Source organism: Ambystoma mexicanum, chromosome 6q, assembly GCF_040938575.1.
Source record: "Ambystoma mexicanum isolate Mex_15411 chromosome 6q, UKY_AmexF1_1, whole genome shotgun sequence".
Taxonomy (NCBI): domain Eukaryota; kingdom Metazoa; phylum Chordata; class Amphibia; order Caudata; family Ambystomatidae; genus Ambystoma; species Ambystoma mexicanum.
In genome coordinates this window covers 894,488,868-894,506,894 of record NC_090937.1, presented here as the reverse complement: position 1 = coordinate 894,506,894, position 18,027 = coordinate 894,488,868, and the positions used below count along the sequence as shown (strand labels likewise).

The following is an 18,027-nucleotide window of genomic DNA, read 5'->3' as shown; positions in this document are numbered from 1 at the left end:
GCTGCCGGACTGCAGCAAGGTAAGAGCAAAATGCCGGTGAAATTAGCATTTGTAATAAAATTGATAGGGATTTTAATGATCACCGGATTCTTGGCTGCCTCTGTATGGCAGTACAGCTATGCTATCAATATTATTGCTGTACCCAAACCTAATACACCCCCACCCCCAGCTGCAACAGGTGTTACGTCAGGTGGTACTAGTAAAATCCCACACAAGGAAAATAGAGTTAAACGCAGCACATACTCATATAATAAAGGTATTGACAACTACATACAAGATTCAGCACACATCTCAAACAACATATGGTACCAACACATGACCCGCATAGGCAAGCAGACGACAGAAGACAGCTGCTACGTTTGCTCATTAATCCCATACGCCATGAGCGCTTCTCGAACATTTGTTGCCATGGAGATAGATGAAAAAATAGCACGATGTATAATATACTTGGCACTGTTCCAGACGAAAGGAAGATTTCAAGGGACAGTGGTGCAACTGGTGTGGAAAACACGAGATACATATCCATATGAAAACAACTTCCTCAAGACTTATTTGAATTACCACAAGAGCAGTTTACATGCTGAAGGATTCAGATACATAACAAATGGCCCTGAAAAAGGAGAAACAAAGAAAGTAACACTACAGTACCTACCATGTGATTGGTACGCCACTGAAGTCCCTGGTAAGAACGGATGTTGGGAGAGACCACTGGTGATAATAACAGGGAAGGTGCACATGAACAACAAATGGGACATAGGAGTGATTGGTAGCAACATGGTAACAAGAGAAAATATTTCAACTATTGATGGACACAACCATAGATGTTGGATGACTTGGGTAAAGTACGTACCCATGCTCACGTGGATGGAGAAGGATGAAGACCCAATAACAATACTGCCGCTAACTGCGCCTAAGGTATGCTACCAACATAAAGGGGAGGTGGACGTAGGATACAACACCAATTGTGAGAGCGTGATGGAGTTACCTGAGGGGGGAGCAGGAACAGCAGTAGTAATGGACCATTACTGGGCCTGTGGAGGAAAAGCATACCGCACACTGCCCCCTCTGTGGAATGGTATATGCACAATGGTGCACGTTAATGTACCATCACTAGTGGTACCCCAGAAACATGTCAATGTGGCAAACTTCCCCAAAATGGATGAAGGGAACAAGAGGAAGAAGAGATATGTACAACCTCAGAAGAGACCAGAGAGCAAAACCGACGGCAATAATACTGTCCTGAAGAGAAAGAAAAGACAAGGAGAACCTCTGACAGGAAATTACCTATGGGGAAGGTCGGAAACAGCACTCACTTCAATTCCACCAGAACACAGACTATTCAGCAGAGCAGCAATGTTCTTCTCCTCAATAATACATCCAGGACTACAGGCTTACGCAAACGCAAAATGGCTCCAGATAACTCGATGGGAACTAATGATGACTATTAATTCTACGGTAAATGGATTCAACGCAATAAAAGAGGAACTGCGAGCTGTGAGGATGGTAGCACTTCAGAACAGATATGTACTGGACCTCCTCACAGCAATGGAAGGAGGAGTTTGCGCTAAGATAGGACAATCATGCTGCACATTCACCCCTGCCAACGATGCTGACAATGGTACACTGACAGAAGCAGTTTTACAATTGGCCCAGATGCACTCAAAAATGATGGATGAAAGTAAAGGTGTGAAAAAGGATGAGAGCTGGTTTTCAATATTATGGTCATGGATGCCATCTTGGCTGTCAGATGGACTGAAGGTTATAGTTGGATGTACTATTTTGGCTGGGGCTACACTGATCATAATAAGATTTTGGAAGGCCCGGAAGGCACGCACCACAGACGAGATGATCGAAATGGTTGGTATGCACCTCTTGATGCCAACAGATAACGGCCAACACACAGGCACAATCATAAAGGAGAGAGAGAAGTTGCGCAACCAGATCATCACCAACCACCTGGACCCACCATCTGTGAAGCTCGAAAACCCAAGAAACCCAAGGAGCTACATAGGGAAATGGGTATACTGCACTCCTGGAGGAACCTGTGTATATATGTATTGGTCATTTGAAGACCATGTTAACCACTATGGACATTTGGGAGGAATAACTAAAATATGGAGAGTAAGAGGAGATAAAGAAAAGGATATGTTTGTGGTCGACAAGTCGACCAGAGGGGGGACTGAAGTGGGAGAATGGAAGAACAGACTCCCGCCCTTCCCCTCTCGCGCTTGGCCTAGAGGATCACGGCCTAGACACCCGCCACGAGAGGAGTTTGCCTATCTACCAGACGACCAAATACCCTGGTACAGGAACATACGGATGTGCCCACCTACCTGCCCAGCAGCCCGCCCTGCCCATGCCGACACCTGCGGCATGGATCAACTCGACTAAACCTACACGTCGTTAGAGATGCCATGACGACCTAGCCAACGGTCAGCACATCTGTGCAAACATGCACACCGGACACTCCCATACCAATCCACACGAAGAACATACTCAGTGCTATGACGTAGGCGACAGACATACCCACGGACGTGAATCTTTATTATTTTTCACATAGGCTCTCAAAATGCAGAAACGCAAGACGCATAATGAACTTATCTAAAAAGGCTTGCTCACGCTTCTTCTAAGAACCATGTACCATAATGAAGAATATAACGGAGACACGATACTGAGGATAGAGCAATTTGATACCGTAACCTAAAGCGCTCTGCATCAGACGGTTCCACCTATGCACCAGGCCCAAGTAGGCCGCAAGCAAAAGCTTCCATGAACATTGAATGAGCAAGAGCTCGGTTGCTGACCCTGCAGAATGAGCCCGGCGAAAGCACACAGCCAAGGGCACGATGTTACAATCTCGCATGCCGCAAGCCGACGCCATGGTCACACCTGCAAGATAAACCAGGCACACAGTGGGAAAAACAATATTAATTGCGCTGAATTTTGCCTCAAACACGGTCCCACCTCACGTGACAAAGCCAACCTGACAGGATGCCAAGCCCAGGAGGAAGGAGACGCCTGAATCCCACGTTTCAAGACACAGGCAGATACAATTAAAAGACTCATTGGACATCTGCAGCAGTGGGAGTAGTCGTCCTCCCATCATATGAATAAATCCTCACATTGTTTACACCTACCCGTAGTAAAACATTGTTGCAAATGACAGGTGCACCGCGAGCTGGGAACAGCGATAGTCCCAGACTGGGAGGCTCGCGAGCGGACCAATCAGAACATGGGGTTCTTATCACTGACGCCATTAACATTGACCAATCCTCAGAGGTCTTCATGTAACAATTTTCATGTATCAAACTGAAGGGACAGCCCAAGTATATCACCTGACTAACCCTCAACCACTAACACCGTTCTCTATATGTATGCTATACTAACCCTACCACTCGAGTAACCAATCCAGAGTGGAAATAGGTTTTTTGCTAAACTTTCTAAGGTGACGCAAGTAGCGCGTCATACTAAGGTAAAAAGGGCCTGCGAGCCCCACGATTGTGTGTGTGTCAGGACGGACGCGTACGGTCCTTGGCCCATCCCTGCCGTTTTGTATAATAAACAGCAGAGTCACCTTGCTTCTTGCTTGTGTCTCATACTCTATCTGTTTTGGGATATATGGGAGGAGTTGGGGCCTCCCTGCCCGGAGGTCTACGGACGGCCCGGCCGACCCCCGCAGAATTTCCCCCCGACAAACCGCTGTGTCCATGGGCCACATTCTCTCCTTCTTGTTAATGTGAGTCTCGAATGAAATTTAGAAATCTGCACGTTTGCCCCTTCAAAGGCGATTTCTGATGCACTCCTGGCTTTCAACAGTACTTCTGAATTTTCCTTGTAGCAATGGAATCCCATGATAACAGAGTGGGTCCTCTACCATAAGTCTTCCTGCCTCTGTGAGCCCTTTCTATTTGTTCTTCCGTTTCCCCACTCTGACTCGAACCAAAGATTAATAATGTCCTACACCTTCCTTTCTATTTCCAGCGGGGATTCCCCCTCACGTTCCTTTACTCTGAGGGCCCTTATTTTGTTTTGACTTTCGTGGTTTTCAAAGTAACCCAATTTAAGAAGCACATCCTCTTCCCTGAATTCAAGTTTTATCAGCCACCCGTAAAGTCTAATTTCCACTAAGTTTGTGTTTATCCGATTGTTCTCAAGCCCTTCCAACTTGCCCTCTACATTTTCCACTCGGCTATGCAAGTCTGCTATAGACATGTGGATGTCGTTTTGGAGGGCTTTGATTTTGGAAATGATGCCTCTGATATCTTCTTTGGTAGTTGTGTGACATTACCATGTTAGTCTTTGACTCCTCACTTGTCTTCTCAGGAACCCCCCTATATTTCTGAAGGGTCAAAATTGCAGCACCTAACACTGATGCTAATCCTCACCCAGTAGTTCCTATGCCGCCCTCCAGCTCATCTTGGTCTGTGCTCCGCTCTTCCATGGTGATATGGGACTGATGTTGTGTACCTCTTTGGCCTATCACCACCTTTTACTGTCAAAGAGACCACTGACCCACTCCTGATTTGTAGGCTCTACCAACCATGGTGGCATTACAATAAGTTAGGGAACATACCAACTACTTATATGTGGATGTACAGTTCTCAATGTTGTCCAAGTAGGTCCAGAACTTCATCAACCATGTCTCCTTTGCTCAGTGGTTTCCTCAGTTGTTGGGGTCAGTTAGACTTAGCCTACCTGCTCTCTATGGTATACAGCTACTTTTATACACATTTCTCTGTCCCTCTGATCGTCCTTTTATATATTGACTGCCCGTGCCTCTATTCTAACCACTGGGTGGTCTGCTTACCTCCTCCCTGTGTCTAACTCGGGAGGGCTCTATTATAGTCCAGTCCCGAGCACGGTAGCTGCTCTGTTACTGGTCATTCCTCCTGCTGCAGCGATCCTGCCTGGACCCACCACCCAGACCTAAATGACCACTGTGTTATTTCTGCTCTGGCTTACCACAGCCTCAGAACCACCTCTCCAAATTTCCCCAGGGTCTCCAGTGAGCCACCTTCCCTCCTTCGTCAGCTGATGGCCTGGTCTCTGAACTGCCATGGGGGCTCATGAGCCTCTCGTGGTTATTGCTCTGAGGCTGGCACCAATAGACTCACATCCATGAGCAGGTTCGGTTCTCTGGTCCGAGTCTTGCCTTAACTGCTTTCCTCTGCCTCCACTACGTCCCACTTCCACCTTGTGCTGATGTAGAGGTTACACACCAAGAGTTTCCCGGCACGCCCACCTGCACACATGAAGCATTGGAATTTCACAGCAGGCCCAGTCGAGGGCCCACCCTAGGTGAGTCACCGGGACTGTTGTGTTGTTCCTCTCGAGTAGGGTGCCTTAGGATCCAGCTCCTAAAGCCACAGAGCTGCCCACAGTCTTCCGACAGATGGTCCTCCCATTCTCATCTCCTCGGGCAGTGCCCTAAAGCGCAGTATCATCTCATCTCTCCAGTGGGATCGGGAGCTTGGGTTGAAGTGGCCATTAAAGTCTGCGCCCCCTTGTGATCTCCCTTACGTTCATTTTTAAACAGGGATAAGTGGACATTAACGGTGTAATCCCATCTTTGTTATGCAAATATCATTAAGATACCTTCTTATGTGATGAATACACTTTCTGAGGTGGTGTTAGGTTAAACTATTGTCCAAGTCAGGGCAAACTCACCAGCTCACACAAGCATGTTTTCAATGGATGATACATTGACAGGTTGTCCTTGTGTCAGTAGAGGCTTGCATGTTCTTTTAGTGCCATTTGACATCACATGTTGTCAATCTGAGAATGAACAATTTAAATAACAGTGTTGCATAATTACATCAAGGTACAGTATGGGGTGCAAGCTGACCTTGCATTCAAATTGCCGCAGAGAGTGATATTGTGCTTTTATGATACATGTGGAAATTCACTAGGATGAGGAGAAAAAAATCTATGTGAATTACATCATTCGATACAAGTTTGCACAGAGTAATAAAATGTGCTTAATATTTATGAATCATTCGTTTATACTTATCTTTAGATATTTCACATGAGAACTAAGTTCTTCCTTGTCTTTGACTTTGCATGGGAGTACTCTGTGATGTCTAACCCACAGTTATGGACACATTTTACTTTTAATGTATTGCTAACCTAATGTATTCAATGGAAGGTAGCTTGTGGGGGACATTTGTGAAGCAGGTGAAGATTCGTCTCATGGGTGAAAGTGTTTCTGCAGTGTAAGTGTACTTGTTAATTCAACAAGTGAATAAAGAGTTTAGTTTAAGTATTGCAGTTGAATTGAATGGTCCAAAGCAATAAGAGTGTGTGTGAGTAGTTGGTGGGAGGACAATAGTAGTGGGAGGAGGAGAGTAGTAGTGGGAGTTGGTGAGTAGTAATGGGAGGAGGCGTGCAGTAGTAGAGGAGGAGAGTAGTAGTGGGTGGAGAAGAGTAGCAGTGGGAGGAGGAGAAAAACATTATACAGGAGTGAAGTTGGAGTGGTAGGAAGAGAATAGTATTGTGGAGGAGAAGAAGAGAGGAAGAGTAGTGAAGTGGAGTGGGTAGATGAGAAGTACATCAAAGGGTGAAGGTGCGAAGTAGGAGGAATTAAACATCAGAGGGACAGAAGATTGGTGGGAGGAGCAAGGTGGAACAGTGCAGTAGTAAGTGTAGATGAGAAGAGGCACACATGCACATGATTGAATGAGCTTGATTCCAACAGAGTAAGTGAAAGACTCTACCCCAATTCCTTAAGGGAACACTAATACTAGGATAGAGTTGGGGCAGTTGAGAGGTCCATGAGGGAAGTGCGACAGCTGGCATTTTAGTTTATCACTTGTAACATTAGAAATGGATTAGACCGCAAGGTTAGCACTAATCAGCAGTTATGGATGCCTAGGTTAGGGAGCGAGAGGGATAGTCATGGGCCAGACAACAAACAAGAAAAACCCTTGAACTGTCTCCACAACTAGGAGTGATTTCTATGCCATCTATTACCCATGGTGTCAGAAATGGGATTTGACAGACCCCGATACAGAGGTCACCAGTTGCCATCCCAGATGCTGTGAAAGGTAAGACTTACATGCACTGCCCTGCTTCCCACTAAAATCAAGACAGGGACCACCTGTTGTAATCTATGTGCCGATGAAGAAGTGGCAATCCCGTCTCTGTGGCTTGGCCTTGGTTCTGACTAGATTGAGAATAGAAATACCAGAGCAAACTTAATGGACATATTATCGGGAGTACTTTCCCATCTGGAGTAACAAAACCAAGGCCAAATTCATGATAGTCATGCCATTCTTTTAAAGGGTGGGCCTTCCATCAGCGATCTAGAAAGACCAGGGAAGCAGTTTATGTTACAGCTAATGGGTGAGATGAAAGAACTAATGAAAATCCAGACCCTGCAGATATCCATTTATCATCGATAAACCTACAGCTTGTTGGAGAGGTTTAACAAGAACTTGAAGTAGATTCTCAGAAAACTGGTGTCAGAAAATGGCCAGAACTAGGATGCCCTAACTCCTTCGACCCTTTTTGCTATAAGGAAAACTACCCAAACATCAACATGGTTTTTCCCATTTGAATTGGTGTGTGGGCAAAAACCTAGAGTTGTTTTCAGCATACTAAGAGAAGAGTGCAGAGGCCCTAACAGTTAACAAACAAATGATTCCCCAATCATTCAAATACCAGAGAATATATGGCAAAAGATTAAGTGGTTGGTGAAAGCCCCCATGAGAAGGTTTTTGAAGTCAAGAAAACATAAAACAAGGAAACCCGACTGCAGACCTTCCAAATAGTAGATGGTCTTGTTGCCTACAATGCAAAAGACATTGTTGGCCAGGTGGCAGGGAACTTACACAATTACCAAAAAAGTCTCCTTTTTAACTTACAAGTACTACCGGCCAAATGGCATAAACCACTGCAAATGTACCATATTAATAAACTTAAGGTCTACAAAGAAAATAGTAATCCCCATCTCTTTCTGATATACGTAAATAATAACAGAGAACATCTGCTACCTCTAGAAGAATGAAGAGCGGCTATCCCACATGGACTAAGTATCTGAGAACATCAACATCTCGCCCAATGGATTAGAGGGCATGCACATTGGATTTAAACACAGGCTACTGGGAGCTGCCCTTGCTAAAGAGGCCAGACAGATAGCAGCCTTTTACATCCCAAATGGCCTATACCATTTCACTGTACATCCTATTAGGGTGAATGGTGTCCCTGCCACATTCCAACAATTGATGGAACAAGTCATGGCTACTTCACAAAGCATTGGCAGCACCTACTCTGTTGACATATTGTTTTATAGCTATCCAATAGACCTTCAAGACTAGAGAAATATGTCAAATCTATTAAAATGTTTCATCCTTATGGTCCAGGTGGTTGTACTTAATTGGACACAGCACATGATAAATAAAACTAGCTATAGATATAATTAAGCAATATGACCTGAGCGGCGGGGGCATTACCGACTCAGGTAATGCCCCAGGTCCCATAGTGGGAGGCCCGAGCGAAGCGAGGGCACTTAACGAAGGCCCCGGGACATTACCAGAGTCAGTAATGCCCCCGCCGCAAGGGTCATATTGCTATTAGTACCCCAGCCCGCATTATATGCGTGACCGGGGCACTAAAAGCATTTTTTTCTGTCCCAAAACGCTGCAGCGTTTCGGAACAGGAAAAAAAAAAACGAACAAGAAAATGGCCGCCGGGAAAGGGAAAACGGGAGTCCGTTTTCTCTTTCCATGGCAGCCTTCGGGAGCAGACGCGCTGGGAACACAAGTGTTCCCAGCGCGTCAGCTCCTGAAAAAAAAGAAGCAGAAGGTAAGTGGGGTTGGGAGGGCGGGAGGGAGGGGGAGAAAAAAAAAAGAAAAAAAAATGTACCTTCGTCCCTGCCAGGGACGATGGAAGCCTCCAGCTGTGTGGACGCAGGAGCAAGAAGGTAAGTGGGGTGGGGTAGGGAGGAGGGAGGAAAGGGGAAAAAAAAACAAAAAAAAAAGCTTACCCGAGTCCCCAGCGGGGGGCGGAGGCAGCCTCTCAGCCGTGGGGAGGCTCGGAGCGGGGATGGCCCCGCTTCGAGCCTCCTCATTGGCTGAGGTGCTGCCACTCCCACCCGCCGAGGACAAGGCAGCTGGAGTCCCGGCCGAGAATCGAAGGATTCTCGGCCGGGTAAGGACCCGGCGAGAGCCAATCAGAATGCGTGTTGCATTCTGCTTGACTCTCGCCGGGTACTAATATTATTTAAAATATTGGGACAGTATGATTTAAAATAATGTTATTGTATTTCCCAATAAACTTAGCAAATGTAATACTATACATTTTCCAAAGAGACACAAAATCAAGGAGCCAACTTAAGTAAGTTAATTCTCTTTTTTGATGCACTGTGTAAGTATATGTCTACAGTATACAAAGATGTTTCATTACTTGATTCTTTACAGCACGATTAGGCTTTGGTGACAGTATGCGTCCCAAAGGACACAAATCTGGGTTCTAAATATGCCCTTCTCAATTGCGAATATTACAGACAAAACAAGAGCAAATGCTAAAAGGTTTCACAGGTTATTTTACAATGAGCACGCTTACCTAAGGACTTTATGTCTCAGTGAGACTCATATCCTGGTGAAAATCTGTTTTCCCAATACAACAACAATAAGGATCAGTGGTTATCGTTTGATCCTTATGTTTAATTTCAAGTCGATGAGTTAATTTCTTTTTTAGTGTTAATGGCAATTTCCCTGTCAGTTTAGCCACAAATCCACTTGCCCAATGTGCTGTAATGATTATTTAACAGGGACACCACTTGACAAAGCGCAACCTCACGTCTGTGACAACACATTTGTCATAGCTTCTCTTTATTTGGCGATTCCTGAACACTCAGCGATCTCGTCCGAAAAGACACTGGTCTACTTGCAGCCAAATTGCCTATGCATGGCAGACTTAATTCTTCAATGAAGAAGAATGGTAGGCGTGCCTTTAGGAAGACTCAGTACTGATTCCAAGATCAGTTCTCTTGCATGTATAATTTTGATTAATTAAAGTAACCCAGTTCACTGCACCGTACTGCACAGCATTCCTCGCTTCGAGTGTGTATACTTCTAACACTGGGCAGACAATACCATTTTGCTGTTTTTTTGGAGAATGTAGCTATTGCCTCTCCATTTCTAGCAAGTGTGTTGCTGGCATTTTCAACTTGCTCGTCCTATATCCCTGTAGTTGTGAAATGTAAGCCCAGATAGTGGTTGCTCTTAATGTTTTCAATGGGGTCCTCTTTCGTCTCCGGAAATAGGGGGGTGTATGTATGCCCACGGTAAACACAATGCACGTGTGTTAACAAAAGTTTATTCAAGTAAATGTAGTGTAAAAAAGTGAAGCAAACAGTATATTGTTCATTTTTCATCTTGGTACCATTAGACATTGTAAGTTCATAGATGTGCATTAGGTTGATATTAATGTCTTTCAATTATCTCTATCTTATTAATAAATAGACCTTCAGTGCAATCCTGTGTGTTTCTTGTCCTGAAAGGGGAGAGAGGCTCTAAGGAATCAATACTGTCAAAGTAGGGGTCCCAGATTTATAAAAAGAACGTTATCAACTAAAGGTAAAGTGTGCACCTCTGGCTGGGGATGGGTAGAAACTCACCTGAAATAGATGTCACCCAATTAAAACATCCTACAGGAAAGAGTAGAAAATAAGATCCTTTGTCGTGTAAGCAACTTAACCAGAAGACTGTAAAGAACTAGGGTACACGAAGATGGGCACTAGACATCCAGGTCACCGTCTCTGGGATGTTCCAATCCTGCATGGCGGAATTGGGCAGGGATTAGACATCTATGCTCCAGATGTGGAAACAAAGGCAGATTAGTCGGGGAAAGGAGACCAGTCCTCGTGGGGGGAAGATGACTTTTGCAGGGATATGGACACAGGAAGTGTGGGATTTTCAGGTTAATTCAGTGGTGGTGAAGGTTGACCAAGATACCAACAGCAGGAAGGAGGGAGTGGCAGCTTGTGGAGGATATTGGTGAGGCAGGTGATGAGTGAAGTGGTTAGTGTAAGGACTGCAGGTGAATTGAATGGTACAGGGCAAAAGGAGGGTGTGTGAGTATATGGTAGGAGGAGAGCAGTAGTGGTAGAAAGAGAGTAGTAGTGGGAGGAGTAGAATAGTAGCAGGAGGAGGGGAGTAGCAGCACAAGGAGGAGAGTAATAGTATAGAGAAGAGGGCAGTAGTGGGTGGAGCAGAGTAGAAATAAGGAGGAATGGACTAGAAGCAGAGAAATAGAACAGTGAAGTGGAGTGAGCAGAGACGTAACATCAAAGGGTGAGGCAAGCACAAAGACAAATGTATCATTGGAGTGTCAGAAGACAGGAGATAGCAGTATGTTGGAAGGGCTTGCTAACAAGAGTAGTCATGAGCGGGTGTGATTGAACAATCCTGAATCCAACAGAGGCACTATCCCACTTCCTCATTGGATCACTGGACCTTGGATAGAGTAGGGACACTTAGACAGTCCCAGAGAGAGAGATTAGACAGCCAGCACCTTAGTTTATCAACTATAGCATGTGATTAGACATAAAGAGTCAACATTTAGTAGCACTAATCAAGCACTGATGACTGGGTTAGGGAGGCGGGTCAATACAAGATGTAATGTAACGTGTAATGCAACATAATTTATTGAGTGCCGAGACAAGGCCAAAAGTCATAACAACAGGGAAACTAGCAGGAGAGCCTCCCTGCTCTCAGAATAAAAATGTCTTGAGCACTCTGCGAAAGCACCAGTGATCCTGGATCTCTCTAAAGAAAGCCACAGGGGTGCTCCATAGTGTCAAGGCTAATACTGAGAAGGAGCACCCTCCAGATCAGGCTTTACAAAAGTGAGTCACTTCCAGCAAATTGGTAGAAGATGATCGTAAGGAGTGGGTAGGGAGATAGTGAATCAATTTAGATTGAAGGAAAAAGGGCCCAGTGTGGAAAAACGCACAATGTGCCATGCAGAGTGCCTTGAACTTTATCCAGCTTTGAGAGGGAGCCAATAAAGTTTGTCCAACAGCAGCAAGGCAGAGGATTCACCCGGGGCATTTAGAGCCATTTGTGCAGCAGCATTTTGTACGATTTGAGGTCGATGGACCAGGAATTCAGATTGACCCAGGTAAATGTTATTGCATTAATTTAGCACACCCATAATCGAGGCAGTGACCACATTTGTGCCGAGTTGCTGAGGAACAAATGGTATCACTTTTCTGAGAAGTCTCAATTTGCAGAACCTCAAACTTCCAATAGATGGTATCTGTCCTTCTCTGAATCCAGAAGAGATGATTTAACCCGCAAGCTCTTAACAGAGAGTCTGCGGGGGGGGGAGGAAGAGACCCAGAGAGAAGGGCCAGAAGTCAGAGTGCCAAAAGAAATGAGCATCACGGGATCTAGCTATCATAATTGATTTCTTTTGCCATTGAGCATCAAAATATTCTGGGACATCCAACACCCAATCTGAGCTCGGCAGGATTATAATATGGAAAGGGGATCTGATGCCAGAGCATTCAATTTAAAAATGTACTGTGTGTCATCGCCGTATGTGTAGAAACGCATGCCAGACACAACATTTAAGTTTGCCGAGTGCATAGACATACATTAAAAAGATGGGGTGATAAGGATGGACGCTGCTGCACCCCACACAGGATTGGCATGGGATGTGCACGAAAACCTGAAAGGGACACTGTCTGCATATGGTCCTTCAAAAACGAGGAGAACCACGCAGGGACTGAGCTTGTCAGTCATGTGTGTTCCAGGAGTTGCAAAATAATATTATGGTCAATGGTATCGAATGCTGCGGATAGGTCAAGGAGAATCAAGACTCCACCCTCAATACGGTCCTGGAGCAAAGCCAAATCATCCAGGGTCGAAACCATGACCGATTCTGTTCCCATGAGAGGACTAAATCCAGACTGGGAGGGGTGCAGCTGCCCATTTTTCTCCAAAAAGCTTGGGCAGTGGCAATTGCTTCCACCCACTTCATAATGGCCAGGGGAAGAGAGATCAGGTGATAGCTGGCAGGGGACAAAAAGTCCAATGACCGATTCTACTACAAAGGGTGCAACAATAGCATGTTTCACAGTGGCAGGAATTGCCCCGCTCTCGAAAGACTGATGAAGCGCGGCAGTAAAGAGTGCAATCGTGTCCAGAGGCAAGGACTGAAGCAGGTAGAGTGGGATTGGGTCGGATGGAGTTGATGATTTAAGATTGCAAATGGCCGCGGATACCATTGCATCCAACAACAGCTCAAAACAAGAGAAGGTACTAATGCTAGAGCGGGGGTTTAGGGGTTAATTCAACTATCTCCTGTCCAGTCGACACAGTAAGAAACAAATATGCTAATCGCATTGCAGGTAGCTTGGGAATGAGAGGGATCAAATCAAGTAGGGCTGGGGGCAGAAAGCTCCTTCATCACCCTAAGCAACTCCCAGAACGTACAAGAAGTGATCATGATACGACCCGTGAAATGGAGAGATGTATAGAGGGATAGAGTTTCCTTATATTCAGCTTTAGTTGGTGTCTCATACGATACACGCCATTTGCACTCTGCCTGGCGACACTTCTGCATCATGGCTCTCAGTTCCGATGTGAACGAGGGAGCCAATGGATTTAGGCAGCATAATCTTTTCTTCAGAGGTGCCAACAGATCAGCAGTGGAGGCTATGGCATATTTTAGTGTTCCACATGCACCAACCTGGTTCCCCGTGAGAACTGTTTGGATACTGAGTTTCAAGGCATCAGCAAGTCGCCCTAGATGGACTTTAGTCCTGTGATGGCGGCTAGCATATATTTTAGGTGGTGCCTACCTACGAGTGGGCAAGACAACAAAAAGTACAAGCAGAAAATGGTCACACCAGGTAACTGGTAAGGGGCGGAACGTCACAGAGAGCAATAAATCAGAAAAGCCCAGATCAAAAGTATTGCCTCTGGTATGGGTCAGGAGATAGTTGCGCTGATATAGATGGCCATCCAACAACCTAGAAATTAGACCAGCCACCTGGTAATCAGACCCCTCATTTGCCCAAGACGTTAAAATCACCTAATAAAATCAGGTTAGTGTGTGCAAGGGCCAAATTAACCAGCAGTTGAGAAAAACTATTGGTTAAGTTATTGGTCACATGGGAAGGTGGCCAATATACACCACCAGTAAATGCACAGAGACATTAATTGAAGGCTGCATCCTAATCAATAGTAGTTTACAGGATTGATGGAACACTTCAGTGATGCAGAGTGAATTAAGGTGAGGCCGCCACCCTTCTTAGGGCTTGGTCAGTCCGCTCAAAGTATCAGGTGGGAAGGGGACAGAAGCTGGGCTTTGTCAGGGCCAGAGGAGTCTTAAAACAACATTTCAGTTACTCCCAAAGAGTCCGGCTGATATTCCATTAACAACTAAGGGACCTCTCAACAATGTGCCGTTACTGAGCAGGCATTCATCAAAAAGCCTGACAGGAGTCATTGAACACCACCCTATAACTAGAGATCCTCCCAAAAGTAGAAATAGTATCAGCCACTGATGGCACACATGGCCAATTATTAGGAAAGCAAGTGGTAGTGTGGGCAATATTAACTAGCCCAGCCCGAGCATACTTGACAATGACGGTGGGGTGTTTGCCGCTGCCTAGAGACCGCAGAGCAGAGGGGAGATCGTCAGTTTTATTCTGACAATCTCGCCAAGACCCAAGGCCCGGCCGGGACCCAGACAGGCACAGACGGGCTTGTCTTTTGCGTGCCTTCAGCACACATCAGGGCCCGCCCGCTGCGCTGGCGCGTCTCCCGGCACATAAGTGCTAAACGGGATGATCAGCTGACCAGCCTCGTAATCGAGATCCTCAGCACTGAGGAAATACTGGTGTGAGCGGGCAGAACAAAGCACAGCAAGTGAAATAGTACCAAATAATTTAGCATTGCCCGTAACATAAAGGGGGGCTTTGGGAACGGGATGCATATTTACTAAACAATCAATGAGGGATAGTGGGAGGCCCAGACCCCCACAAAGTAAATTAAAATCCTGTGAACTGTCTCTACAACTCTGAGTGTTTTATGTTACATTTTTGTGACACTACTCAACACTAATTTAATAAGGTTTTATGACGGTAAGATTAATACGAGTTTTATGGCTAGCGTACATAGAGAAAATCTTTGACATTCGCAGAAAAGGTTAAGGAACCTTGTGATTTTCAAGATCTATTTGCTCTTCTCATGGTACGTGTCCTGTTGCCTCTTGCACCTTTCATCTCCATATAATATAATCAGAGTAGCAGGTAAAAAGATTCACCAGTTATATTGATGGTGAAACCACAGGAGTAAGAGTGGAATTCACGAGTGAATATCACACACAGCCTTGGCTTTCAAATGAATACTCGTGGGTTATTCGGGAGCAGCAGATACTGGCAAGCTATAGATTTTCGACGATTATACTGCAATAAAAGGGAATCTAGATAGAGCACAAATACATGGAGATGGTGGGAATCGAAGGTGTTGAAGCTGCGCTCCATAATGCAGAACAGTGCACTCTGTGATGCTAAAGGAGACAGACTGGTATTTGTCAGTGATTCAAAATAACACAATTATGCCATCGTGAAGCATAGCCAGGGGTGGGATCTCTTATCACTTGGATAGTAAAACTCGTGCTCTGTATCCTTTTATCGTGCAATTGCGCTCCTAATACACAATTGTTTAATTTCTGTATGTTGTCTAGTGTGATCATATATAATGATGTTCCCTTCACTTTTCGGTGGCACTGTTAATTATACAAGGTCATTTTGGTAAATGTTTTTCAAAGTACAAATATTTGGAGGCATGCCATTACCCCCTGGTGAGAAGGTGTGCGCTAATCAGGTGCTGATAAACATGGGCTGATTCTCATGGTACAAGCCAGAGTTCCATGCTGAGGCTGACACCTTCCTCCCTAAGTCCAGTGGCCTTCCTGACCAACTCCCTGCCTGCCCTGACCCCTATTCCCTGCATGACCTGCACCCCCACCCTCAACTCTCATGTACTTTCCGCTCTCGGTTCTCCACTGGGCCCCGCCTAGGACATCCAAGACATGGAAGCACATATTCCATTTTGAATACTGCCTCTGCTGCCAACCGCAGGCACACCATGAATCTATTTTTGTGTACTCAAGAAATGCTACTCGCACCCCAGGGCAAGGCCACAGGGTGTTAAAATCAATGGTAATGGCAGTGAAGTGCTGGTGCTGCCAGTATGAGCAGTCTGAACCTAAGGCTCTCATGTTGCCTAGGCTTACAATTCAAGCCCTGGTTCACTGACGGCCAATCCATCGACCACCTTAGGGACTGCTGGTAAAAAAAGAAACACTGCTTACATTACTTTAACAGGACAGTCAAAGCAACACTTGAGGTGCACAAGAGGCGTGTCTTTCTTCAGCAGTACATCGAGCTGAATTTGGGCCATTCTAATAGTCCCAAATCTCTTTTTGATAAAAGTACTCAGTCTCCACAAATCTACAACAAATAAATGAATTAATCTTCAATTGCACTCAATGCGGATCACTTATAAAACTCACATCAAGCATTGTCAATAATGAAGATCACTTCAGGGCACGTGCATGTGTGAAACATATAGATCCACACTAAGAGAAGTCTTGAGTATTGAAGGGGATATCTCCCTCCTGTGGTTAAAGCAAGTAAAAGAATCAGCAAATTATAAGGAAGAGTTGATATATGGGTAAGCCTCAAGAATACAGATCTTCTTTCTCTGCAGTCAGTGAAACACATACCTCTGGTGTTTTAGAATTCTCTTGGAAGAACACTTGAAACTTAACTTTCCTACTAGGTACAAATCTGGGAGATAAAATTCCATGGCTGCGTAATATCAATACACAGTTGAGTTGAATTAATACCACGCATTTGTTCCCTCCAAGCACTATGCTCTCCCGGAGAGAGATAAATAATTGTACAGCATGTCTATTTGAATCTTTAAGACTAGATAGAGAAGGATCAGAAATTGTGAAACCTAAGAACCGTGGTTCGATTACCTTAATGTGCTTGGGTGTACAGCGTTACCTGGTCTGGGCAGAACTCCCTCCGGATCGTGTGTTGATCTCCAGGGGAAGGTTTAAGTGCATTCATCTAAGGGCCATGGTGTCAGGATGGTCCAGGGGAGGACGGGACAAATCTTGTCCTGTATGTGGTGCTCCTCATTATCATCTAGCTCACCTGATTTTTTTCCCCTGTCTATACACCAGCCAGAAGGTGGCTCATATGACCTTTACTGCAGGAACACTTTTTGTTCAGTACAGACCTGCACTGAAATATCTGTTGTGGGTTGACGCTCCATGTGTGGGCGTGTCCCTACTCTCAATTTTGAGAAAAGCATTGTATCAAATGACATGTTTGATGAGTATGGTGCCTTGAAACCAACTAACAAATATTAATCAATGAACTGCAGTCATGATCTTCTTTTTCTCAGTTGCTATTACTTCATGTGTTTTCCTAACGTATGTCTATTTTATTGTGTATTCATTTTTAGATATTTTTGTATTGTGTACTGTGTTTATGGGTTGTCCTTGCATATCCGAATAAACATGATGATGATGACAAAACCTTTTTTGACAAAATGCAACTGTGTATTCTTCCATTAACTATGTTCCCTACCTGTGCAATGATAAACAAATCATTGCAATATGTTCTCTTGGATTTCCTCTTGTGCAATAACATGCAAAGACACATTCTGAAGGTTTCTCTAAATATTAATGGAATTGAACCCTTAAAAGATATGACATATATTCTATTTCTATATCTTTGCAGCAGTATTCGCTATTGTGACCTATTTACACAGTTTCGTAGATAGATGCAATGTGTATATGTGTGTATTGAGGGTGGGTTTACTAGATGCAGTTAAAATGTATCAGAAGACTTTGGGCCTCATTACAGTTCTGGTGGTAACCGTGCTGATGATACCGGCTGGTTTCTGCCGGACCCGTAAATATTTACTGCGCCTGACTTGATGGTAACACTAGGGGATTACAACCCCGGCGGCCGGGAAGTCAGGCGCAGGT

At 44.9% G+C, this 18,027-nt stretch overlaps 1 protein-coding gene across 1 annotated transcript in view; it reads right to left on the bottom strand.

The window, feature by feature from the left end:
• Positions 1 to 18,027, bottom strand: part of GALNTL6 (polypeptide N-acetylgalactosaminyltransferase like 6) — a 2,999,321-nt gene that overhangs the window by 262,645 nt on the left and 2,718,649 nt on the right. The gene's annotated exons all lie outside the window — the stretch shown is intronic.